We start from the raw sequence: 22,551 nt of genomic DNA on the forward strand, positions 1-22,551 counted from the left end.
ACTTCCTTTTAAGGCTCTCCACAGAAATTTTGTTGGGTGTTTCTAGAAATGCCTCTGTTCTTCTCTCATCCAATTTATCCTGTATCTTGTCCTTGACTCTGGCATTTGTTAAATGTATTCTTTGTTGTTGGGACTTTGTAGGTCATGATACCATGTTGGTTTGGTTCATTTATACTCAACTACTCTCAGGGTTTTGAATGTTGTTCTGTTTTGGAGATGTAACATATTGATACTGTTTAGGAAGTATTGAGTTTCAGGTGATATCAGTCCACTAATCATCAAGATTATCTGGTTTCACATGGTGATTCACTTTCCTTGTTAGCTAGTTCATCTTGCATAAAGGTGTACCCACACATGAGAAACATATTCTGCAGTTGGTCTTCTATTAGGGGGATTTTGTGCTGACAAACTTAACATGGCTTGTATGGGGTGCAAATTTCTCATTTGGCTTTTCAATCACAAGTCTTTGGTCTCTTTGCTTTTTGGATATCAGACAGCTTTTAATTAATATCTTGTTTTCAATGCAGAATGGTTTTACTTCCACTGTTTTTACTCTGCTAATGCATTCCTTTTAGCTATGTCTCCCTCCTTGGCATCATATCATTCTTATTGGGTTGTTCATGTGCTCCAACATTCACTTGATTTACCTCTGTTTGAACCATTTTCTCATGTTCTATGTTTCATCTTTCCTGTAAAACGTTTCCTTTCCTTAGCCAGTGGACATCAAAGGTGGGATTTGTTTGCAGTTGTTTCACATAAGCTTTATCACCCTACCTATCTTCTCATTTATATGGATTGTTCTTTTCTCCCAAAGACCTCAGCAGCTTGGAAGGGCTGTTTTTTTTTTTCTTCTTTTGTTTCCTGTCTTTACCCTAGACCAGATCTGGATAGGGTCCTGTGTCCAATCGGGATTCTTTGTTCTTATATAACCCATATTGCTCCATTCTGGGGTACACGTTCATGGCTCTTGGTCCCCTTGTAATCCTCCTTCTGTCATGATCTTTCACCTTTTATCCTTACCACTTGGATCTGCCTTGTGGTTTGATTGGCCTATTCTTCCTTACCTTCTTCCTTCCAGCCTTTTTTTCCATTTGTCCTTTCTTCAAATCTGACACTTCACTCTTTCCCTTGCTTCTCTTCTTCTTTGTCCAGTAGATGAGATTCTACAATCTGGCATGTAGACCATTGCCTGTATGTTCATTTCTCACTATCTCTATCACATTGTGGCTTCCTTTTTATTGTAGGTTCATATAACACCTTGGTTGTGCTTCAGAATTTGGTGCAACTGTATCTGATAAGTTATTAATCATACTTTCATTTTTCAGGAGCCTTTACCTACTTTTTATCACATGGATCCTAACTAGCTAATCTTTAACTAAATCTGCTTTGTGTAACCATGTTAACTTGCATTTTATCTTTCATGGCTTCACAATGCTTAGCTTTTAGATAGGGTATTTCACAAGATCAATTATAGGTGAATAACCTCGAAATTTTGCTTCATAAATTTTCCTATTCTGAACCGTACCACTCATGGACTTCAAAGGGATAGCTGCACATCCCTGTCATATTTTGACTGAATAAATCAGCAAAGTCTGCTTTCCAAAATAGGGTGTGGTGATCACACATTGCACTGTTACAGGTGATGATGCCCCTCCAGACTCTCCGATGCATTCTCATCTCCCTTTTCTTGCAGTGGAGTCCTTACCACTTACCAGTCCCATGCCGATGTGGTAATTGATCATGGAGGCACTCTTCTGAATGGGTTTCACACAAAGATAACTATAACCATTTAGTGCAGTGTAGAGTGGTAGTGTTTTGTGGATTTTTATGATGTAATATTCTCCATTTTGGAAAGATCATAATATCAGTATGCATTCCACCCCTTTGACTGGAAGCCCTCATCCTATCTTCGTGTGGATGTTTGTACTCTTGGGTGTAGAGTGAACCAATCAACATAAGTCCTCACACAGGGTTTTGAATTGTCTCTCTTTCTTCTTCAGTTTTCTCCACCTGTATTGTGGGTCACAGTGGTAGTTTGTGGGATTGTTCCAGTTCTGTTCTTGGCTACCCCTCATTCTCTCTTCTTATGGAGATGTTATTGCCATTTAGATGGTCCCATCCTGTTTCATGATTGGGAATGTTGATTGCATGCAAAAGATATCCTTTTGATGCTGGATGTTAAGTTAATGGACCAATAGCTCAGAGATAGTTATTGTGTCATACCTGGAACCTGAGAAGTGGAGTAGTGTGTAATACGTAAAGTGTTATTCTTATTCTTTTTTCATGCAGATGATAGTTCCATGCAAGGATCTTTTAAATATAGTTGATTTACTGAGTACAGTCTTTTGCACCCTAGACCCAGGTATGCATCATTGTTTATCCACTTTTCTCATTGTAGGGCAAAGTTACAGTAATATCTTTGCTGGTTAAGATTGATTTTCTGTCACATTCTTTTCCTCTTGGACTTGCTCCTCTCATTTTCTACCCTGTTATCTTACACATTCCACATGGGAGCAAAGAATATACCTGTTTCAGAAGTGATGTAGTTTCTTTCTTCAGATTTGTTTCTCTCATATGTGGAAGTATCCTTTGGGTGTTTTAGTGGGTGTGTCTGTTCTTTGCTCACACTGGACCCTCATTCTAACCAATGTGAAATTCTAGCTGATATTGTGAGTGGAGGGAAGTGCCATATTGGAAGTTATAATTTTTCCACCTTTCCTTCCCATGCATTTCTGGTGCTTCTGTTTTCTTCCAAACTTAGATGTGATAGTTTGATAGAGGTTCACAAAGGGAGTCATGTGCATCAAGTGATTGTACTGTGCACAGAAGGCTTGTGGCATGTCTAAAGAAAATGTTTGGACAATAGGGGTCAGTAATGAATTATAACAGCTTATCTTGTGAGTGGAGGGAAGTATCTATCAGAAATAAATTTTCAGTATAGGAAAATTATAACTTTTACTGTTAGTTTTACTCATTCCTTCATGGTTTTCATACTTTGTAAAGTAAAGTTACATTTTAAAAATAAGTTGATGTGATTAATTTTTATCTTTAGCTTTAAATTTGAGCTGTTTTGAAGAACATCCAAAACTACTAGGTTTTTACTTTGGCTAAGTACTTGTTCACCTAATAAATAAAGTTAGATATAATTATTCATTTCTTTTTTTTTTACTACAAAGTGTTTAAGTAACTGTGTAGTTCAGATACAACACTTAAGGCCCAAAATTATCACAAACTCGCTTATGAAGATAAGCTGAATTATCTGGGGTAACAAGTCAAAAAAGGTGTATTGTAGTATTATTGCACCAGATAACTGATAAATGAATATTTTTTGTTGTTTCTAAGTGTTAAACAATGTGTATGATACATTTTAATGTACAAAGTTTAGCTTTATAAAACAAAAAAAAATTAATTGTATGTTATTGTGCCTGGAGTATGAAGTCGGAGATTCCTCTGTTTTTTTATATTTTTCTTCACTTGATAACATGTTTTGAGACATAAATTCTAAAGACTATTGTACATGTTAATTCTAACTATACTTCAACAATTGTAACTTGGAGACGTTTTTCATTTGGTATTTTGTTAATATCTGACACTTATTTGGTGAAATTAATATAAAATTTAAAAAGAAAAATTCGTACTTTTATTTCTGCACAGCCTCAGAGTTTTTCTTGTAAACAAAACAACTAGAGTCTTTCTGCCCATTTTAAAGAATACCTGGACTTTTTATAACCTATCTTCTCTGATTTCAGGTGTTTCCTTAAGTTATTCTATGGGCCTTTGTTGAAATCTTGTGATGGTGTTGCATTAAGCAGTTTGATCATTTAATAATGAAATATAACTTTATAAACTGCGATAAAGGAATTTTGGTGATTATGATTGGGTAGAGCGAGAATTAGATTGTCATGTAACAGTGGAGTAAATATCTAGATTTATGAGTTTTTGTTGTTCCTTTTTCTTTGTAAATTGTGAAGTTACTTTTGTGTTGAATTATAACTGAAAGGTACATAATTTATTGTAAATGAGAAGATACCAAATGTGAGCTTATACAATTCAGAATGGGTACCAAAGAAAACTTTATTACAAGTTTAACACACTAACAAATGTACAATGTTTGGAGAAAGTTTTTCTACCACCAGATATAAATGGTTTACCTAAGCAAAGAACAATATAGTCATGTGACTATGTATTGATTATAGTTTAATAAAAATATCTTGTTGATGTTTGGTTCTCTGTTTAAAATTATCTGTGGTTTTATTGTGTTGTAAACAAGAATTTTTTATTATGTTTGCCAAATATTAAAGATAAAATAATTTTTATCTTTAATAAAGATAAAAAGATAATTAAATAATCTTTTAAGTTCAGACAAAGTTACTGTTTAGTTAGTATGGTAAGCAAATGCAAAATAATTTGAAGACTCTGATTTCTATGATTTTTACTTTTGTGTTTATAGTATTCAGACAATTTACATAAATAAACTAGTTAACTGACTATTTAATTATTTTTAAATGCAGTTGTCATATGTCATAAAAATGTTATTAATCCAATCATTGATAGTAATTTATTTAATTAACAGAAGATTGTCATGAGATTACGGTATATTTTAAAATAAACTTAATGGCAACTGCTTGATGGTATTTAGTGACTCATTTCAAGTAGAATATGTTAAAATTATCATTAAAAATTACTGCAAAATATCTATTTAGAAAAAGAATTTTTTTTCAAAACGTACAGTTGGATCAGCTTGAGAAGACATTAGCATGCTAAAATATGAGTAATAATAAAATTACTTGAATAAAACAAGGTGAATAAAAATAGAAAGATTGGTACTGTGTAATAATAATACAGTGGGTGTTTGTAAATGGGTGGTTATAGTAATCAGTTAATGAGCCTGTTGATTAATAAGTCAGTGAATTGATGTAGTTGCCCAGTTCTAAGTTAAAGGGGAGGTAGAATAGTTGAAGAATTATATCTGAACTGTGAGTTTGAATGTAAGAAGGAGCAGCTGAAGGAAGGAGGAAGGAGTGTATGTGTTTTTTGCAATGTGTGTTTGAAGGGAGTTGGAGTGGCAGAAGAAAATGAAAATGCCATATTAATGTCTAAGTAGTTTATAAATTATTTAAATTTTTGTTTTTAAGACTTTTACATTGTTTATGAACATTACAGATTTGGAGAACTTCAAAGAAAACTGTTACAAAAGTGGATATAACACCAACAGTGTATTTACTACTCAGTCATTTAAGATTTCTGAGGAAGCTTTGAAAGTAAACAATACCATTAAGGTAAATGCAGAAATATTTTGTTATAAGACTGAGATTGCATTTCTGTTCAATTTGTATTCAATGTTTTAACTTCAAATGTTGCTTCACATTTTTTTAATGTAAAGAATGAGTAAAAAACATTGTATTTGATTGGTATGTTCTTGAAAACAAAAGTATTGTATCAATAAATAATAAACTAGAAACAGGTGGACAGACTTTTACTAAGTTTTAAATGTGAGGTCCTATGTATGGCCAAATAAAAGAGGAAGTTACACACTGAGGAGGTAAAGATATAGTGTATATCTAGGAGAGACAAGGGAGGAAGTTGTACATTGTTGGAGTAATGACACAGTGTAGAGGAAGTAAGGAAAGAGGTTGTATATTGTTGGAGTAATGACACAGTGTAGATAAAATAAGGAAAGAGGTTATATATTGTTGGAGTAATGACACAGTGTAGAGAAAATAAGGAAAGAGGTTATATATTGTTGGAGTAATGACAGTGTAGAGGAAGTAAGGAAAGAGGTTATATATTGTTGGAGTAATGACACAGTATAGAGAAAGTAAGGAAAGAGGTTATATATTGTTGGAGTAATGACAGTGTAGAGGAAATAAGGAAAAGAGGTTATATATTGTTGGATAATGACACAGTTAGAGATGAAATAAGGAAAAGAGGTTATATATATTGTTGGAGTAATGACACAGTGTAGAGGAAGTAAGGAAAAGAGGTTATATATTGTTAGATAATTATAGTAGGAAAAAAATATAGGTTATATAGTGTAGAAAAGAATGTATATATTGTTGATAAGACACAGAAATAAGCGAAAAGAGGTTATATATTGTTAGAGCAAATGACACAGTGTAGAGAGAAAGTAAGGAAAGAGGTTATATATTATATAAGGAAAAGAAGAGTTATATATTGATAAGACACAAGTGTAGAGGAAAAGAAAAGGTTATATATTGTTGGAGTAATGACACAGTGTAGAGGAAGTAAGGAAAGAGGTTGTATATTGTGGAGTAATGACACAGTGTAGAGGAAGTAAGGAAAGAGGTTGTATATTGTTGGAGTAATGACACAGTGTAGAGAAAGTAAGGAAAGAGGTTATATATTGTTGGAGTAATGACACAGTGTAGAGGAAGTAAGGAAAGAGTTTATATATTGTTGGAGTAATGACACAGTGTAGAGAAAGTAAGGGAAGAGGTTGTATATTGTTGGAGTAATGTCACAGTGCAGAGAAAGTAAGGGAAAGGGTTGTTTATTATTAGAGTAATGGCAATCATTGAATACTCTTTGAGCATTCTTATTGGCATCTTGTTGAATTTTGTAAAACGAAAAGATGTGTGTGTTGTGTGTGTATTTTCTTATTGCAAAGCCACATTGGGCTATCTGCTGAGTCCACGGAGGGGGATCGAACCCCTGATTTTAGCATTGTAAATCTGAAGACATACAGCTGTACATTGCGGGGGGCAACAAAAAGATAAAATAATACTTTTTTTTATGATTTGCAAGCCAATATATGGTACATATTTTTGAAACAAAGGTATATCACATTTTTTCTGTTTATTTTTAGTGAGATGGTTCAGTTTCTTGGTCTCCTGTGGGTAAATGGTAAGTTTATGGACTTGCAGAGATGAAGTTTGGGGTGTGATTCAATATCGGGGACATAACAGTTGGTCCAACATCGTTTTGCTCTAACACTAGAAACCTACCTGATAATATGTTGTTCCTGACATCAGTAATCAAAACAATCTTTACACGACATCAAAAAGGAAGTCACTTTGGCATCAGCTGCTTCTGAGTTGTTTTATTCAGTTGGTACAGTGAGTGTGATATCTTGCATCTATCCCCAGTGCGTTTTAAGCCTGTACTTACTTGATGGCTGTAAGGTCTAGTCATGAGTATTTACTTTTCTCTACATCCATAGGCAGAAAGGTTTACTGCTTAGTGACGAGGAAGGTGAAATGGGCCTCATCACCACAGTTATTGGAACTACACAATTTTGCGTATGACTAAGTGGGTGGCTATTTTGACTCAAACACTGCATCTAGTCCTAAAAATGAGGAGTTCAAATATGGTGTTGGTAATTCACATGAACAAGTCATTGTGCCTCGGTGAACTTGTAACTCTTAACATCTGGCACCTTATCACCAAGTATTCAAACATCACACCCAGATTCTACTTTCAGTATAACCAATGCAGACTTCATTCTGATGGAGCTGGTGGTTTAAGTGAATAGATGGTAGTGGGACAAGGGTACGTGTATGTACTTATAACTTTAACATCTCTAATTTCATTACTGATGAGCTGAAACCAATATTAGCATGTTAACTGGTTCAATTTATCAGTTTATACATTCATCCTTATTGTTATTGACATCTCAGCTTTTATTGGTGCCTACAGAAGGTTATAGTTCTGCCTCTTTTGAAGCTCCTGACCCTTAACATTAGTCCCTTGCTACACTTGTACCCATTGTAGGTTCTCTCTATAACCACAGGTACTACTGATTTGTCAAAATGCTGCTGGTAGTGTCAGGAATTATTGTATGTCTTTTAGGACTGTGGGTTCTCAGTTCTGAGAATTTCTTCATGTGAGGTAACCTTACCCTTGGAATCCATGAACACTATATATCTTTGAGTCCAGATTAGTCATGCAGTTCACATTTTCAACACTATTATCTACCAAACCTGTAGGGTTTCTGTCTTCCACAGATCTTCAGATTTTGGAATTTAGATTTATGGCTATCAGAGTTTGGCTGGTCTGGGGGTAGCAAGAGAGAGAGTCATGCTAGTTCTTCCAACATTATATTCCTATCAGTTATTGGGTCTAAGATATAGCACATGTGTGTCTGGTCATCAGTCTTTTTTTGTCTGTATCAATACCTAGATTGTACAAGGTTTGTAAGCGATTCATTTCTAAATTTGTTTTTTTTTTTGTTTACAAGGATTGTGGATATTGGAGTTTGATATAATTGACTTGCATCTACATATTGCCACAGTGGAAGTATACTGCCATTTTTGACTTCTGTTTTATATATATATATATATATACACAAAGGCCAACCACTGTAGTTCAGGATTCTTACTTTTTAACTAGCTTTGGGACCACATAGGTTCTTTCAATTCATACAAGCATTTTCTCATCACACAAGTTCCCTAATCCTGTGTATACCATTCAATTGATGAATGGTTACTGTTAACACCATCTTATCAAATGTCCAACCATCACACCTGGATTCTATTTTCAGATCAAACAAAGCAGGCTTCATTTTCAGAGCTGAGACATGAATTGTTGTTCCATCAGTCTGTTTTTTGTTGTTTTTTTTAATATCTTAGACTGATTCAACCAACTCCTTTCCAGCTCCACTCAATGGAACAGGAAGCCCAACTCTTAATCCCTTTGCTTTCTCCCATGGCACAGATGGTTCTTTCATTTTTCTTTGCAAGACATTGGGGTTTAATGTCTAGGATTGCCATGTATCTGTCTCGGGCTTTGCTTACTTCCATGATAGATATTTTTTAATGGAAATAGTATATATTTTAACAATGGCATATTGAGAGAAGGTTGCACCAACTTTGCTGAGACATGCCAACCATAACTCCTTTTTTTGATCTGACTCTTTGTAAGTGTTTTGAATATTCCATAATTGTCCTGTGTATGACAGTCTTATTGATTAACATTCAAAATTTGAGACAAAACTTCTTTGGGTTCTTTGTCTCAAATGACCATTCCAGTTTAACTGTTATATTTATAAGAGTCCTCTACCTCATTTTCATAGGATCCCACTGTATGATGAGGGTTGTCTAGGCAGATATGCTTTTATGAAACCAGTTCTGCACCAGCATCCACGATCTCAATATTCTTTATACAGACTACAATAAGCTTTGCAAAAATGAGGTTTTTCGTAAGACTACCCATGAGCTTACTGGGTGGCATTACTGTACTATGCTGGACTGCTGCTTATGGATTTATTTTGAGTAAAGCATAAGGGGATATTGCCTTAAGGGGACTTTGCCTTTCCCTTCTGATCATTGGATTGCATAAATTTGGGTCAGTTTACATTTAGGGAACTTGGTCACGAATTGCACTGTTCCTCAGGACTTCTCTTTATACCCCAGATTCTGTAAGTGGAGCCAGTGAGTTCTTACCACACCCAGTTTTATCCAAGTCCCTGAATGTTTTTGTTAGATTTTAGTAGGTGTAGCACCAACCTACTTGAAATACTGGCTCATATTTGATGTACCTTTATCTGGTTGAGGTATGTATGGCTTTTCTGTTTGATCTATGTAAATTCGGTTTATTGTTCATGGAAGAGAGTCCACTGTCTCCTCATAATTTCAAATGCAGAGTTTTTCCATTCTGAGTTTTTGGTTGAGCACAGTTGTTCCACTTCCTCCCCATAATTCCAGGTGCAAGTAGAATGTACCTTTCCCACACAGTTGGGGTAAGAAGATGAATGTTCATAATTACATTAGTAATGTCCAGGTGGGTTTGGGTGATCAATTTGGAGTTTGAAGGTTGTGTGATTGAATCACTGTCACACACCAAACTTGTCTATCCTTTCAACCATGGGGATGTTAGAATATTACAGTCAATCCCACTATTTGTTCACAAAAGAATAGTCTAAGGGTTAGCAGTGGATAATGATGACTAGCTACCTTCCCTCTAGTCTTGTGCTGCTAAATTAGGATGGCTAGCACAGATAGCCTTCATGTAGCTTTGTGCAAAATTCAAAAACAAAAAATCGTTTTGGGTGTATTTGTCATATTCATACAAAGTAAAAGTTCAACATTGAATAAAAAAGGGTAATCAAGTTAGTTTATAATATTTAATTACATTAAATATTATTAAAATACTTTAATTGTGAAATGGGCTTTCTGTGGTATAGTGGTTTGTGTGCTAGGCTGAGGATCAGAAAGTTTAAGGTTTTAGTCATGATGATATCAAATATGCTTCAGACTTTCAGCTGTGGAGATGCTATAGCATTGATAATCAGCATGGTTACTTGTTCAGTAGGCTAGACAGTGGGTGTTGCTGACTGGTTGCACTCTGAAAATAGGTTAAAATTACATATACCTTAGGAATTTCTGGCTTTTAGGCATCATTGATTAAAAATACCAATTCAGATATTCTACAATACTGTAATGACTTGTATTTCTGTTATTGTTTTTACAAACTTAACACTACAAATACAGCTGTGTGATATTTTATTACATTTAAACAAAATTTATTTTTATTCTGTTATTTGACAATGTGCATGTAGTTCTGATTGGCTATATTTAATGTTATAAAGCACATGTTTTTCATTTTTAATTACATTTAATATTGCCAAGTGGATGCATGTAGTTTTGATACAGTACCTAATTTGTTTTTGCATTGTAGTTTTTTTGTTTACTGTTATCCTTTATATGCAAACCTATGGGTCACCACAAGCATCGAAACTACCCTCCACCTCACGAATAATGTTGTTTGCTGCATATTTACATGTAATTTGTCATGAAACAGTCCTCCACCAATAGAAGTATGAAGTGCTCTCTTGCATGATGCAGTTTTCTCCCTCTATTTGATTTCACCTAGAAATAATTTCTCATGGGCAGTTTTCTAGCTCAAAAATTCTGTTTTTCTTGCAATACTTTCTTGTTTAAATTATTATTTTCATTTGCAATTATTGTTAACTGCAGTATATTATTAACTTGTTTCTTTTCTTTTGGTTTGACATTTTTTTTCAAACCTTTTTTTAAATTCCTAACTTATTCACAGTCAAATATGTATTCAGAAATCATAACATTGTATTCAGATACAGGAGTCTTAGCTGAGGCTGTCTTAGTTTTTGTTTGTTGGGAGGTTGAACTTCATGTGGATTGCCTCTCTTCTATCTATCCTTATCAGATGCTTCTGATGCCAATAGATTCCATTCAGATAATGAAGAGTTTTACAGCTTGTTTCTCTCACTTTATTTGCTGTGCAAGTGTGTGTCTTGTCTCTCCTGAGGAACTGGCCAAGCCCATCCTATCAGCTATCTTGGATATGATCACTGATTTCTCAGGTATGTTACCTTTTATCTATATCCTGAGTTTCATGTGAATCTACCCCTTCCCTGCTACATGCCACCCCATCATGTGAGTACCAAGTGTTTCTTTTCTTGAGATATCAAAGTCCATGATAATCACTTCCTATTTTAATTGAAGACAAATCAACCTGACTTGACACCCATAGGTTACCATCATGCTGGCTATTATTTTCCTGGACTCTTAACAGCTGAAGTCTCTTTGCCAATGTGAGTTTATTTCAGGCCCAGTTTTCCCACCTTTATCTTACGTTTACTTCTTTTCATCAGAATCTTTTATCTTTCCACATCCTTTCTGAGGCTATACACCTTTTTCTGAAGGATATTTGGGGGATACCCATACCCTAATTTCCTCCATGTTGGTACAATTGGCCTCCTATCCCATATCCCCTCACATGTGACTTCTTTGTTGCTATGATTCATGGATAGCAACATTCTTTTGTTTCAAGTGCTTCTGTCATCCACTTATCTACAACACGTACTGATGGTTCCTTTACTATGTAGATCTATTTTTGAAGATATACCTGAATCTTTGGAGGCATCTGGGGTATCTGCAAGACAACATTCAGCCTTTTATTCTTTGTTGCATGTTTGTCTCAACTTGCTCCAATTTCAGCTTCTATTTAGATTTTCTTTCCTTTGCCCTCCCAACCCTTACATGTTTCCTCCTTCAGAGGTTCTTTCAGTGAGGCATTTTTCTCACCTTTGTACTATCACCATTAACAATTCTTGTGACTATCCTGTAGGTACTGGCCAAGTGGAATCTCATTTGTCCATATTTGTCCACCTGTAGATGGAATTTACTCCTGACCTCTATGGTATACTGGATAATCTCAGATTTTTTCTCCAGTTCCTATACCCCACTTTCTCTGTCTCCTCAACCTTTCCCTTCTCTGTTTCTCAGGATCATGTTATGTGACAACTTATTTCTGAGGTGATTCAGACTCTACTCTTGCAGTGTGCTGTAGAGCTTGTCAGTTTTTCTTTTCCAGGATTTTACTTCAGGCTTTATCTTGTTTCCATGAAAACTGAGGAATAGCACTGTATGAACTTTTGTCACTCTTAGGGTTTTTTTTCTCCAGGTATATAGACATATTTGTTTTTTACTTTCCTATTTCAATCTTCCAGTCCAGACACTATCTTTGATTTATGCACAAAGATGTTTATCATTTTTTATGCATTACCTTTCAGGCTTGTCCTGACACATTATACCTTTTGTTAGATAATCAGGGCTTTTGCATGACTTGTGCACTATCAGGGTGTGCACTTCCCTCGGTATAAATGGATAATAGGTTTCTTTTAGATCTTTACAGACCTTTAACTTCTCACTACACATGTCTGCTTTTAATAGAAGCAGATCATACAGGTTGGATGTTCTTTCCTTATACTTTCCCCAATTCAGAGCTTATACGTAGGGTCTTGCAAATCTTCTTTGCACCTCTGCTGTTTGCAATTGTCTTTACTATATGCTATGAAACTTCATTCTTAACCACAGCATCCCACCTGGTGTTATTTTCCTTCCTAGTGGGCCATACTTTTTTCAGAACAGATGATCTGCCATTGCTTCTTTTGGCCTTTCATATCCAGGCACAGTTGGATGAATTGGGTCTCAGCACATGAAACAAAACAAAAACTCAACATACTAGAAACCAAATAAACACAGCTATAAAACTATGCTCACCACACGTTTTCGAACACTGCAAGTCAAATAAACACAATATAACCATAGAAAACACTCAAATACTAAATAAAGAAACAAACATAAACAAATGCAAAATTAAAGAAGCCTTACTTATACAACAACTTAAGCCCAAAATAAACCAATACAAAGGAACACCTTTATACCTATATTAATAAATATAATCCAACATCTAAGCATGCCCTCTACATTCTTACACTCAATTACACAACTGCTTTCAAACATGTAATCAGCTATTGGTCAGTTACCTCTTTCTTTGTTTGTGAACCTGACAATGACCGAAGAAGGTCGAAACGTTGTTCGCTCCTCTACATTGTGCATTCTCTACCCATACCAGCCATTTTTGCATATATAATTTTCTCTACAAGTGGGTTTTCTCATCACCATGGATTATCTGTCCTAACAATCTTGAAATTGTGAATGACGTGTTCAGTTCCTGATATGTACAGTGGTGAGCATTCACTCTTATCCCAGTCATGATAGATTTGGCCTTTAGTGTTTAAATTTATCTGTCCATTAATTTCTTTACTGCTTCATTTATTACTCTTATCATCAGTGCTGCCCAGTCTGTCTTAATTATATAATGTTTTTCATATTCCAGCTCATTGTTTTCTGTGTAGTCTTCTATTTTTTTTGTCTGTGATGGTATCAGTATTTAGAATATTAACCTGCTCATATAGTTTACTGTTTCCAAATTCTTGATTGGTTATGCCCATATCAACATCTGCATCAACCTTAGGTTCAACATGATTGTTAGCATCTTTGTTATTATTTCCTTGATTTCCTAACTCATCACAATTTACAAACGCTTTGGATAAAGCATCCAATATTTTCAGGAATCTTACACAAGTATCACTGTCTTTTATGATGAATCTTGCAAGAATAACCATTTATTCAATAACAGATTAGTCAGTTGATTAACCACAAACATTAGCACAAAGTTGTCACTTAATTTTAGTTCATTTAATATTTTTGTTTCAGCAATTTCACTCAAACATTCTAGAAGTTTGTAATGGTGGTGTTTGACACATATGTTGCATTGTTTCCTTTGCAAGTGTCCTCTTTGATGCAAGCATTCAACACTTCTCCTAGATCAAGCAACATTTCAAAATTTATGGTGTGAGCAAGCTTATTATTGCATAAAAATACAGACATTAGAAAATTTGAACCATTGCTTCTTTGCTTATTTCTTGTTGTTTCATAATTAAATAATCAATTTTCCAAAGTACTTCAGGTATGATAGCTTCGACTCAGTGAAATCCTGTGTTCTTTTGTTGTCTCATTACTTTCAATACCCTCCAATCAGATCCTCTAACATCATGTTTTATTCCAAACATCTTGGCCAAATGGAGTTTTGGCAAAAAAGTACAAACATTCTTTCATTGTATACATACTTTAATCACAGTTTATTTTTCCTCCATCTTTGTTCAAAAGCTAATGCATATTTTTGGTTGTTAGTGTTTGTTTTAGGCTTATCTGAGGTTCTTCCCTGGTCTGATATCCAGCAGCTGCGCTTCATTTGTGTTCACAGTGGTGTACAAAGTTGATTCTACAAAGAATGGGTTGCATATGTTTCTTCCATTTCACTGGTGTCATGCTTTTTTTTTCTTTCAAAGAATCAAATATGATTTGTTTACTTATTAGCCATTATTATGACATCCTCATATAAATTGTCTTGGAAAAGTTTCAAATTCCTTCAGAAAGCCAGATAAAACACTTCACATGGGCAGGCATTAAGCAAGCTTATTGTATAAAGGCAGAGACAAATTTTACTCCAGGCTAAGTTTTATTTTTCTGATTGATCTATCATTAACAGTAGGTAATAGATACAAATTAATCAAAATGACATTAAAGAAGATTTTATGCAAAAATTTCATTGGTATACTTTTATATTTTATATATCCCTAAAATTTTGATAATATTTGCATACATTATACAAACTTTTAGTGGAAAAAAAATAGGCTCTGTATGGTATCCACTGTGAATGATGATGTCTGATGTACCATTTAAGTACAAGTGAATTAGCATGGGGTGAGCCATTTGTTCAGTTTCGTGTATAGGTTTTTTCCTTTGTACTTTTCTTAAAAATAATTTTTGTGCAAAGGTATTTATTTCTAACAGGCTTATTGTAAAGTGTACTACAGAATTGACAAAGAATGTCTTCATGCTTATGGTGAACTTTATTTCAGTGATAATTAATGCCAGGCAACTGTAGTCACATTATATTGGAGTGCTAGGTGAAAATAGTAATTCCTGGGCATCTTTTCCCACTATAGCTACAACCCTTATTGACTTATGGACCCATGAGTAAAACAGAAAGAGATACCTGCTTTTTTCTGCTGTCCCTTTGATTTAATAAATTGGGCCCAGTCTTCATATCAAAATAGGGACTTTGTGGTTACTCAGTGTACTGTCTCCAGTATTCGCATTCCTCCTGATTTCCTAATCCATCCCCACCCTCGTTTTGTGGGAAAAGGGAGTCTTTTAACACTTGCCAGTTCGTAGTTGCTGGGGTAGTGGACCATGGAGGCTGCCTCCTGAATGTGCTCAATTCCATTCTGTTGAGTGTAGGGCAGTGGTTTCCTGAAGGTGTATAGGGCATATGTTCTTCACCAGTCATACACTATATCATGAGTAAATCCATTGCAATGCTGCTCACCTCCCTGGTTGAGATCTCTCATTTTACCATCAACTGGATGCCAATTCATAGAGACTGATTTTGGATTAGAGATGGACCAACTAACATAAGTTTATATACATTTGTTGGTAAGGATTCATTGTTCTACAATTGTCAAGTGCTCCAACTCTGTGTGATTGAGTCTTGTATGGGGTAGATGTAGTCTCTCCAGTGCTCCACTTCTGATAAATTCAAACTTGGAGGAGGATGGTGTGCAGACTGGAACCTATCTGATTGGTATTTGAGTGAACCTCCACACTGACGCATCTCTTCCTACTGTTATTCAGGTGTTAGGTTCCTGAGTGGCTGGTGTTGGTTCTGGATTTGCACATGCACAACATTTTGACTGATGGCATGAAATTTCTTCTTTCTTTCTTCTGAAGTTGAGGTTTAGATGGTGTGGACTCTCTCTCTGCCATTGGTTGGATGATACATACCAGATGCTGCTTGGCTTTGGAATGAAGATGACCAGGCAGGTGTTGTCTGGTGGTGAATGAAAAGTTTTTCATATAAAAAGCAGCATTCAATGCTTAGATCTGTTAGTTAAGAGTGCATGCTTGTTGTAAAAATATTCTTTGTGCAGGAAAATAACAAATTCTGATATTTGCCTGCACATAATGTTATGTATATAGTTTGTATGTAAGTATATTTAATTTTAAGAAATGTATATAATTCTGATATTTTACTACATTTAATGTTATAAAGGCAGAAGAAAAACTAGTCTTCTCTGTGATTCCAATTGTTTTGAAAAGTGTTGAAGGATGTGAAAGTTTACAAGTTCAAGTAATGTAAGTATGAAAGTTTAGAACTGATACAAAATTTTATTATAACTGTAAAATGTACACAATACCTTCTCTATGTTCTTGATTTTTGTTGAAATGTTTGAATAAGACATATTACACAAAAAAGCAAAAGGATAGTTAGAAATTGTAATATTTTAACTATAATAAGATATATCCACTTCTAAAATCATACATAGTTTATTTTAATCACTTTATGCACATGTAGATGGCACGTCACCACTAAAATTGAGTTACTGGAGTGGGACTATTTATTGTTTTTCTTGCATATGATATGTTTTACTTCTAAATTTTAACTGCTAGAGTAAGCCTTCCAATCTCTTTTGTGCTGGAAAGTTGAGTTTTTAGTCTGTTTAAATTTCATAATTTTTAGGTGCAAATACAGCTCAGTTACTAAGCTTAATGAATTATAGTGGAATTCAGTGGTTATCAGTATTGTAGTTTTGAATATTTTGGTTATTCCAATATATATTTAAAACCTTTACAAAAATTTTGTTTCATGTTTTCTATGTTTGAAATATCCTAAAGATTAATAAGCTATAACAAGCATCATCCAGGTGGAAAGGTTGTAGCTGGAAAAGACAATTGCTTTCTTTACTTCTTCATTTCCTGTTTTATGTTTTAAGAAAAATAAGTTTAATAACATGTTTGAAAATGTTAATAAACTATGTAGATATATAATGTACAATAATTGCAATGTGGCTGTATTTTACAAAATATTAGGCCGCTAAAACACACAAAAATAGGTCACTTTGTAAAGATTTAAAATCAGTTTTATATTATTGGTTTGGGAAACATGAGTGCATGTGCACCACATCATTGTAATTTGTGTTAGCTTGGCATGGCTGAAAGGCAGTATAGTAAAAATAATAAAACTGTATAATTGTATAATATAATGAGATTTAATCTATATAATCTGAACATTTATGTTGTGGTGTTATAATCTGTAGTCATTCTTGAGTGAAAAAGGCATAATTTATGCTATATTTATTTCCTAATTTTATGTGGTGGTTATGAGATCATCAAACTGACTTGACCCATAGAGAGATTTGGTGAGGAAATAATATAAAATATAAAGTTTATTTTTCTTAAGAAATGTGTCATAAAACTATTTGGATGATATAAATATTTTGCATGTGAAATTTGAAAATTTTCTGATGCATAAAAATATATTTTTATCTTAAAATGAAAATTACTTTGCACATTAAATAGGCAATGTGCTAAAATAACAAAGGGCATGATAAAACATTGCATAACAAACCTTAAAACTTAATAGAAATAAAACTAATATTTTGCATATGATAGCATTGTAATATTTACAAATTTTGTGAACATGCACTTACTAATTTAGAATTAACAGCATGAAAACTATAGCAACCACAAAATGGTAACAAAGTTGGTCCAGGGACCTAGGCCCTTCCTGAAAGTGTTTGTACATCTGTCATTGCTCATATATACAGAGGTTGTATGCATTTCAGTGATGGGTTGTACTTGATAAGTTCATGCATGGTAATGGCTTGATCTGGTTTAAAATTATTATATGCCTGCTATTTAAGTACAGAGTGAACCATGATTCATCTTTAAAAAAGGATATGACTCCACATGCTGTGCATTCATTGGATATGTTCTTTACAGAATTGCAGAAAGGCTGCTTTGTACCTTGTTTTGCATTTTACATGGAATCTAACCTTGTGAAAATGTTACAAGGCTTAGCACTGGTTCACAAACACCTTAATCACTGTAGTTCACTTGAAAAAGTAAGAATTCAAACAGTTGTTTCATTAAATATTGTAACATAGACCATGTTCTTCAGTAAGATCTTATAGTAGTGATTTTGTCTTTTTCTGGTTATAATATTTCAACTTTTGTTTATTCTTAACTGTTCGGTACAGAGTAACTAATGTTTGTGAGATTCAAGCAAAAATTGAAACAGCTTTTCAGTCTAAGAGCTCCATATATTGCTTTCAATGTATGGACTAATTTTGAAATATATTGAAAACTTAAAAATGTGATTAGCAACTCAATAAGATAAGGTATTACAATGAAATGTTTCATTTTAAAAGCATCGTCCAACTGTATAATTTGTACGTGGTTATTCTTTCTTTGCATCTTTAGGTTTGTAATGGAGTTACTGGTATTTGACTTACTTCAGTTTACACCAGGAAGTAAAGAGAAATTGTGGAATATACTATGCAAGCAACTAGAATTAGGAGGAATTGATCTTAAATTGGTATGTATTTAGTTATAAATTGCTTTAATGTACTTAATTATAAGTTTATAATGAAATTAAGTACTGATATTTAAAAATTAGTTGTTGATTGTATGACCAGTCACTACACCACTGTGCCAGTAGATTGTGACAACCTTAACTGTGAATAATGAAAGTAATCAGGTACTTTGTTGCATTCTTATAATTAGTATGTGTATGTTTTTTTTATAAAAAAGCCACATTGGGCTATCTGTCGAGTTTACCCATGGGAATCGAACCTCTGATTTTAGCATTGTAAGTCTGTAGATTTATTACTGTACCAGAGTGGAACTATAATTAGTACTGATGAGACTAAAGGTATCCATAATTACTTAATTAACCTCTTTGAGTTTGTCACACAAGATGAGGTACCTGTTCTTTGTTTGGGTTTATAAGCTTAAAACAAAGTTTGTGGGTGGATACTGTAATAAATAATACAAAAATACTAACTTTTACACAATTTATTTATAATATAACACATTATTACAGCATTAATTATTACCTCAACGAAAGTTTTGTATAAACTTTAAAAACTCAATATGTGTATACTTTAGATATGGTATACACTGTGTGATGGTCAGGGTGACCTTGTAGGAAGAAGTAGTGGCATTAGAGATGCTTACTGTTACCTACTTTCAACACCCCCCTCTGAATGTCCTATTACAATGTTTCATATGATTAATTAATTGACAACCATTGGGCACAGAAGTGGCTTGGAGGTCAAAATTCAAAGATCATGGTTCGAAGTAGGAAATGGGTATAACTGAAGAAAGGACATTTCACACCAGCATTATGTTGGCTATTGGAGCAGAAGCTTCAGGCAAGTTTATGTAGTATTGCAATTTTGGCAACCATATTATTTCTTTGAATTCTTCCATAGATAAAGCTAGTGCACTCTCTGAGATATATACACACTGTGTATGTGTTGTTCTATTGAAAGTTTAAGTGTTTTTTTTTGTGTATGGATGTGGCACCATATGTGAATGTAGATAATGTTAATTTACATCAAAGATGATAAATACTCAGTAATAGTAATAATGAAGGGGAAGGAATTGTGAACATTCATTAAGTGTCCCTTATTCCAAATTATCATCCCACAAAGTTTGGTTGAGGTTAGCCCCCCTGCGAGCTAGGAGGTGTAAGATAAGACAAACATAGATTTTTGTCCTTATACAGAGAGAAAATTTTATATTAGATCTGAGTCAATTTTGAATTCAGTTAATAGCATCTGACTGGCATATCTAGAATATGTAAGTGGCTTATTTAATTTTGAGCAAAATATATCCTGCACATGTTCTGAAGATGGGAATTAAAATGATCTTATTTTTAACCCTTTGGACTGGCTAGTTGATGTTGTGCTGTTGTTGTTTGTTGCCCTCTCCCACTAAAATGTGCAACCTAATTGGATAATATCTATGCTTGTACTTGAAAAATTATGTAAGTTTGTTTAGTATTTGTGTACTATTTTAGATTATGAATTTTTTTGAAATATAATTGTGAAATGATTTTTAATAGTTTTGTCACATCTGGTTTTCTTTTTCCCCTGTGTCTTAAATCATGTAAATGTATCCATTAGAGAGATTTTTTTTGTTAAAGTTTTATTTTGTCTGCATTGTTCCATTTATGACATAATCATTTTCTCATCTTCTCATACAGTTTTTCACACATGATTAAATTAGCCATTAAAATGTGAAAGAAAATAAGACAAATTAATTTGATATTATCATTGGTCATAATATTGTGTTTTATATATCAAATGAGCTATACCTAGTTTTAATTTTATCAGTTATTTGTACTTGTCCTTATTTATTGAAGCAGTTGTATAGTTTCTGAAATAGCATGAAATTGAAGAAAGTAAGAGCACTGACCACAAGATACACAACTTGTATTCTAAACCTGCACTGATACAAGCATTATATTACCAGCTATACAGTACTGTGCAAAATGTTAGTCAAACATTAGGTGTCAGGTTACTTTCACAGAACAATAGAAAGTTGGTCACACGTGAAACATCAGAAGTGTATTAATCTTCATATTCAGTACAAAAGAAACTTGGTGGAAGTGCTAGTTGTCCCATCTTTCATGCATGGTTGTAAAATATTTAATTAAAGTTTCTTTTAGGATATTGTTCTAAGTGTCTCTAATACACTCCCATAAAGTTTCTTTAAATGTAACTTTTGATTTATCTTATTTTGGATCTATCAAATCCCAGCTCTGCATAGTTGGATTGAGATCAGGGCTCTAGAGGGGCCATTGCATCATTTGAATGATGCAGCTTCTTTCTTAGCTAAATAATTTTTGCACAGGTTGATGAGTGTTTTGGTAATAGAATACTTTACTACTAATACGAAAACTGCTAGGTATTGATAACCATGTATGTCCATCCTGAAGAACTGCCATTCTCCACCCAGAGGGTCAATGAATATATTATGTTTATGTTAATAATAAGTTTCATGTTATGTGCACCTCACATTGTAAAATGCTCTGTTGTTACTGATGGATTCCTCTATAATTTTCTAAGTAAGATAATGTAGTACGTTTGTGTGTTGTTAACAATTACTTGGATTACCTACATAGAACTAAATGTTACTGTCTTATTATTACACTGTTCATGACTTAGTACAGTCAAAAACATTTCTTTAGTACCAATGTTCTGGTACATTAGTCTTGTTTTTGTTCTTTAGCTACAGTGGTGTTTATTGATGTTCTGGTACATTAGTCTTGTTTCTGTTCCTTAGGTACAGTGGCATTATTGATGTTCTGGTACATTAGTCTTGTTTCTGTTCCTTAGGTACAGTGGCATTATTGATGTTTTGGTACATTAGTCCTGTTTCTGTTCCTTAGGTACAGTGGCATTATTAATGTTCTGGTACATTAGTACTGTTTCTGTTTAGTTAGTATAGTGGTGTTATTGAGTTTCTGGTATAGTAGTCTTGTTTCTGTTCCTTTATTACAGTGGTGTTATTGATGTTCTGGTACGGTCATCTTGTTTCTGTTCACTTAGTGCAGTGGTGTTCTGGTATAGTAATCTTGTTTCTGTCCTTTAGGTACAGTGATGTTATTGATATTCTGATATACTATTGTTTCTGTTCCTCTAGAGCAGGGGTGTTATTAATGTTCTGGTACAGCAGTCTTGTTTATGTTTTTTTAATACAGTGGTGTTATGGGTGTTCTAGTACAATAGTCTTGTTTCTGTTCCTTTAGTATAGTGGTGTTACTGATGTTCTGGTACAGTAGTCATGTTTTGTTCCTTTAATATAGTAGTGTTATTTACAGTAGTGTTTTTGTTCCATTATTACAGTAGTGTTATTGATATTCTGGTATAGTAGACTTGAATTTATTCCTTTATTATAGTGGTGTTTTTGTTTTGTTGGTGTAATGCTCTGGTTTGTATTCCTTTAGCACAGTAGTTTTGTTGATGTTATAGTACAATTGTCTTATCTCTTCCTTTAACCCCATCGCACTGGGTGCTGAACATGACACAATGTTTTAGTGTCTTACCTTGAATATTTTATTAAACAACTTCATGGTTATGGTATGCCAATTAGAATAGCATAAAACCTTTGTTAATAAACCATATTTTAATAACATATAAATAATCAGCTCTTAATTTTGCAAGGCACTATCATAAAAAATCCTGAATATTTCCTAGTGTGACACACATGACACATGCTCTCATGGCAGATTTTATCCACCACCCATGGAAGAAGTATGAAATTGAATGAAAACTACTTTCTCTAAAATCATCATTGCTCAGATAAACCACATTAAATATAGTCTTCAACATTTTTTCTACTGAATAGAAAG

The 22,551-nt window shown here is 33.8% G+C and overlaps 1 long non-coding RNA gene across 4 annotated transcripts in view; it reads left to right on the top strand.

Moving 5' to 3' along the window:
* Positions 1 to 18,727, top strand: part of LOC143242893 (uncharacterized) — a 40,206-nt gene extending 21,479 nt beyond the window's left edge. For 2 of the 4 annotated variants that reach the window (XR_013023369.1, XR_013023373.1), the window contains 3 exons: positions 5,164 to 5,279; positions 16,402 to 16,484; positions 18,612 to 18,727. This is a non-coding gene — a long non-coding RNA (uncharacterized LOC143242893). The remainder of the gene's footprint in view (positions 1 to 5,163; positions 5,280 to 16,401; positions 16,485 to 18,611) is intronic. The other 2 variants (XR_013023371.1, XR_013023372.1) reach the window with 2 other exon arrangements.
* Positions 18,728 to 22,551: the final 3,824 nt, after the last annotated feature.

Source organism: Tachypleus tridentatus, unplaced genomic scaffold, assembly GCF_004210375.1.
Source record: "Tachypleus tridentatus isolate NWPU-2018 unplaced genomic scaffold, ASM421037v1 Hic_cluster_2, whole genome shotgun sequence".
Classification (NCBI taxonomy): Eukaryota; Metazoa; Arthropoda; class Merostomata; order Xiphosura; family Limulidae; genus Tachypleus; species Tachypleus tridentatus.